Consider the following 5,633-nt stretch of genomic DNA (forward strand, 5'->3'; position numbering starts at 1 on the left):
TAGAAAGTGACACCGTTAAGGGAATATCTAGGTAAGTGAGACCGAGAGGTAATCTTGTTGCACACCCAATTCTTAGTCTCAGATTAACCGGTGAGATCAAGAGGTAAATCAAAATTAATTCGTCTAAGTCGATAAAATTCAGATTAAAAGATAAAATGGAGCCACTTAGTAATTTAAGTGATTTAAGTCCATTGTTCAAGGATCGACAAACCACTCTTTGTAATTTAGTCCGTAGATTAGCATATTTAATTGTCTTGTAAAATTTTCTTGTTATGATTTGCCGTACTATAAATTCATATCAGTAACCGCTTAGAATCTAGAGTGTATGCTATTTATCACTCAATCTCCATCTCCTTTGGGCTTGATCATTGGAATATTTTGGTTTTCCATTGTAACACTACAAATATTACAACTGACCTTTACGCCTACAGTAAAGTTGCCCTTATAAAATTGTTTTATAAAATTGTTTGTTTTATGTGAACATGCAAACGCGATCAAGCAACAATAAGCCCTTCATCAATTTCGCTAGTGTTTGGCTCTAACGTCTTTCCACTTTTTAAATTCATTGCTTTACAATGTTATTTACCTAAATTTCTTGGATTTTTTGTACCACTGGGCAAAGCACCTTGTGGTCGGTTTCAAAGTTCAGTAGCAAGCTGGCCCATTTAGTTCTCTAGGTGCTTCAAGGTGGCTACTTGGCTTTGGATTAAGGCATCATTTTTCACCATGTATGCCTTCAACAAGCTTTCCAAACCATTGGAAGGCTCATCTTATGATGGTTTCTGAACTTGCTAGGCAAATCTTGGTGGTTGGTTTAATCTAGGTTGCATGTAGGTGCTATTAAGCCCAGCTCCTTGGTTAATCCAAGAAAAATTCGAGTGGTTTTGCCATGATGGGTTGTAAAAATTGGAATGTAATCCTTACCTACCTCTATTTTGGTATTGACTACCCATGTAATAAACGAACTTTGGGTTTGATGGGCAATTTTCAAAGAAATGTCCTTCCCCACAGTATACACATGCTATGCTTTTGAATTGGTTAGGTGGCTGAGCTACAACATTATTAAAACCGTTAGCAATAAAATTCTTAAGCATTGAAGAAATCGAGGATACCTGAGCTACAAGTGAAGTGAAGGCATCTACTTCATGTATTCTTGCTACTTGTCTTCCTGAAGTTGCTCGATTGGTCGGCCACTGGTAATTATTGCTGGGAATTCTCTCAATGATTTCATAAGTCTCATTATAAGACTTAGAAAGAAGAGCATCATTCGTAGAAACATCTACCATCATCCTTGTGTGTGCATTGAGACTTTTATAAAATGTCTCCAACTGGATGTAATGCGAAATTTCGTGATAAGGGCATTTTCATAATAATTTTTTGAATCACTCCCACGCCTCATACAATGATTCGTCATCCATTTGTTGAACATTCATGATCTCATTCTGCAACTTGGCATTCTTTCTAGCTGGGAAATGTTACATTAGGAAACGTTCTACCAACTATTGTCATATAGAAATTGAATCGGGTGGTAACGAGTTTAGCTAGGCCTAAGCTCTGTCCCTCAGTAAGTATGGGAACAGCTTCAGCCTTGTGCATCATCGGTTACTTCGATCATTTTAAAGGAGTCACTCACCTCCATAAACAATTTGAGGTGAAAGTAAGGATCTTCAGTATGCATTGCACTTAACTGACCCACTGTCTAAGGCATCTAAAACATAATAGGCTTCAGCTCGAATTGTTGTGCCTCGATCTATGTAAGGCCCTAAAAATAGGTCTAGTAGTTTTGAGTAAGTTTACTAGGTTCCGAGTGAAACATTAGGAGTTAAACGGGGTTATTAGTAATTTTTCTCTTAGTTTAGTTAGCTTAATTTCATTTTTTAAAAAATCAAGAAGTAATATTCCAGAAAATAAAAACATTTTTAGAAAAATTAATTTTTATAGTTTTAAATAATTTTTTGGGTAAATTAAATATTTTGGGTCAAATTAGAATTGAAAAATAAATTAAAATGGGGGTTTAATTGAGAGAATTTAAAATATTAATTACATAGGACCATTATACAAAATAATGAAAATGTTTGAGTGGTTTTATGGCAAATTACTCATATTATCAGAATTTTTGAGGGAAATGATTATTTTGTAAAACAAGGAAATTGTGGGAGTGGCCTAATGGCAACTTCCCAAATTTTTGAAAATTAGGTGGCGGTTCTTTAGCTCAAAAACACTGCAACCCCCTCACTTCACACATAAATTTCACCCGATTTCTAAGCATTTTCTCTTGTTTTTCTTTTTCATTTTCGAAGTCCACATATAAAATATTAGATCTCATCTTTCATTTTCTCCAAATTCTTTCAAAATTCTCTAGAAAATATTTTCAAAGTTGGGAAAAACTCACCCAAGTTCTTCAACGATGTTGATCCAATCTTCAATATTGATGGTTCTAGATCAATTGAAGGTATTTTCTCAACTCTAAATTCATTTTAAAGTTTTTTTTAATCATTATTTTTTATTTAAATTGATTAAAATGATTTTTCAAATATTTATATCTTCTCTCTTGAACATGAAATTCATCAATGGTGAATTCATGATTTTGAGTTGGAATCCAAGATTAAATGGATATCTAAGCTCAAATCATGTTTATTAAGAGGTTTTATATTAGAAAACAAAAGATTAAACTCATTTGATTGATCAATTTTGACAAATTTGTTTTTAACTAAGAACATGAGTTAATTTTCTGGAAAATTATGAAACGGTTTGTTTGATGAAATTAATGCTTAGTTTTTGTGTTGATAGATTAGAAATGATGTTCAGAAATGACTTTTGGTGCAGAGAAGGTCATTTAGGGGCTGAAATTTATGTTTCGGCTATACTGTGAGTTTTTGGTAAGGTAGATTGGAGAGACATTTAAGATCCGTGTGGTTCATGATTTTTTTCAATTTTCTTGTTGTTTATGATAGTTTGTAACATGCATTTTATCTCTGTTTAAGCTCCACAACAAAGGGAGGCCATTGTTAATCAGAATCGAGGTCCAAACACAGCTACTTGATACACTTTGGCTTGAGAAGCAAAGTGTGAAGGTGGGTGGTTTTTAAAGACAATTGGTAAACATGCCTATTTACATTCTAAATTGAGGTTTTTAATTGTGTTTCTAATGATTCAATTGTATCTCAAATGGTTTAGGTTATTAAAATTGGTTTTAATTTTATATAAGCATATTTGTAAATGATTTATGGAAATTGTGAATTGTGTGTTAGGTATGATTGATGTGAATTGTATTGAATAATAATTAGAGCATGAATTACTGTATATTAGAGCACTTGATGATGGTTTTATGATTGGTTTTAGATCCATGGACAAAGACACTTATTTTTCTTATCTATGTTGGTACTAAAATTGCTAAGTGATATGATTTAAATTGAATTTTTATATCATGAATTAAGTGCTTAAATATTAGTTTTTATGCCCTATATGATTGATTATATTGGCAACATTACATGATGGATTCATTGGATATAGATGGCATGCCATAGGATTAGCGAGTACTCGCCACTATATGTGTTATTTGTGAGCATATGGCTCTAGGAGTATTAATTTTGTTGGAGTGGATAAGGGAGTGTTGATTCTTTTTCTCCACTCAATTATTGGTGATTTAGAGGCGATACAAGGGAGTGTAAGTATTGTATTCAATATTTGGGAGATTGGAGATCCGTTTATCTAATGCATGATCACATGTTTATATTTTTCCATGGATGTCATTTGTCAATATAATTGTTTTTTTAATTAAATTATGTTTCCATATGCCATAATAAATGTGATTTTTATTCGTGGAATAACATATGGAATTATGATGTTGCATTGTTGCTGGAAATTTCAATCAATTGAGTACAATAATTGAGCATGAAAATATAATTGAAACTATGACTCATATACTCCAAATTTGGTACATGATTTGTCTTGTTTTAAGTATGTTTTTTGTGTGATTTACTTATTGAATTTATGACCACTCAATGAGTTTTTTCAGCTCACACCCTCACAACTTTGTGCCTTGGTTTAAGTTTGTCAAACATGATTTTGAATGTTTAAATTATGAATACATGTTATTTGTTAGTTGTAATTAGATTAATTAAAGTTATATATATGATTAAAGTAATAAAACTTAGCTAATATAGCCTTAATTAGTAAATGGGTTAAGGAAAAATGGTTAATTAAAATGAATTTTAGGGTTTTTCCAAAATTGATTAAAAGGAAGTTGATAATCATTTAGAATTAAAATTAGGATCATTTAGTTTTAAATGGTAAAATGACTAAAATACCTTTAGGGTTTAGAATTGAGGTGTTATAAGGTTGGGGTGTGTTTTGGGGTGGTCTTGTGCTGGAGAGTCACTTTGCTGGCTAATGTGTTGCTTCGGATCCGAGTCGGCCCGTTCAGATCGAGTTTGGGGTGTCACAATCTTGAGCCTTCTAATTCCTGGATTAAGCTCCTGAAAACGTGGTACGACATACTGTCTAAAAGCTTGATCCCTGTATTAATAACAAATATGGGATATTGAGCATAATTTGCTCCATTTTCTTGATTTTGGTTTTTAAGGTTCATCTCTTTATTTCCTGTTTGAGTTGTTTGTCTTCTCCTTTGTCTAAAAGTTCTTTCAATTTCAAGGTCTACTGGGAGTAAGTCAATAATTTGATCAATACTCATAAACACTAGAAAAAAATCACAAGAATAATTAAATTAAAATCCAATAGAAAAATAAACCAAAATGCAAAATTAATAATTTCACAAATAATGTCTTTTTAACAGTCCCTGACAATGGCACCAAAAACTTGGAACGATGAAAATGTGCAAGTGTACACAATCGTAACAAGTAATAAAGCAATAAGTATATCAAGTTATCGTCTCCATGGGGACTGTACAAGCAAATATTTATGAAATATAGAAGGAAGTGAGCTATTAACTAAGGTTCAGCCAAAACAGTGCCACATCAACGAATTTTTTAGATTCGAAACGACAAGTTAACTTACACTGCTTTGACCCGAAACGAAAGTGCGAACAAGACCAATCGTCACTGTTGATCCGGGACATTAAGTTCAGTACCTACTATTAAAATAATGTATAAAATCAATAATCGAAAACCCTTCTAAGGCCTTAAACAATTCAGCCAACACAACATCAATTAATGAAACAAGATTGACACTAGATCTCACTAAAAATCCACATGTACGCTTCTCATTTCCGAGATCCAAGATGTGATCTTAAACAAAATTGAATGAGCACTACTCAGCCAAGTAAAGGGGTTGTTTAAATAGTGGAAAATTTTAAGGAAATACTGCTGTAAAGGTGCGGCAAAAACAAAAACAAAAAAATACAACAGCCCAAAAGTGATGCACAATGGGACGGCACACCACCACAAACAGCGACAAGAAAAGCTGATTTGGGGTGGCTCAATGAGAGATTTTTTTACAGCAAAGGGACAATTTTGGAAATCAAGTTAGCAGCAATGAGGGGCGGCTTTGGTGATCAAAGTAGTAGAATTGAAGGTTGGAAAAATGGCAGCAAAACACCAAAAAATATTATATCAAAGGGATGACTTAACTATGGTGGAAATACACTTGTTTGGACAGCACAAGGAAGAAAAGTG

At 32.9% G+C, this 5,633-nt stretch overlaps 1 non-coding gene across 1 annotated transcript; it reads left to right on the forward strand.

Moving 5' to 3' along the window:
• The first annotated feature begins 1,344 nt into the window (after nucleotides 1-1,344).
• Nucleotides 1,345-1,450, forward strand: LOC121225901 (small nucleolar RNA R71). Its single transcript, XR_005923804.1, has one exon. It is a non-coding gene; the product is annotated as a small nucleolar RNA R71 (small nucleolar RNA).
• Nucleotides 1,451-5,633: the final 4,183 nt, after the last annotated feature.

Source organism: Gossypium hirsutum, chromosome D13 (genome assembly GCF_007990345.1).
Source record: "Gossypium hirsutum isolate 1008001.06 chromosome D13, Gossypium_hirsutum_v2.1, whole genome shotgun sequence".
Taxonomy (NCBI): Eukaryota; Viridiplantae; Streptophyta; class Magnoliopsida; order Malvales; family Malvaceae; genus Gossypium; species Gossypium hirsutum.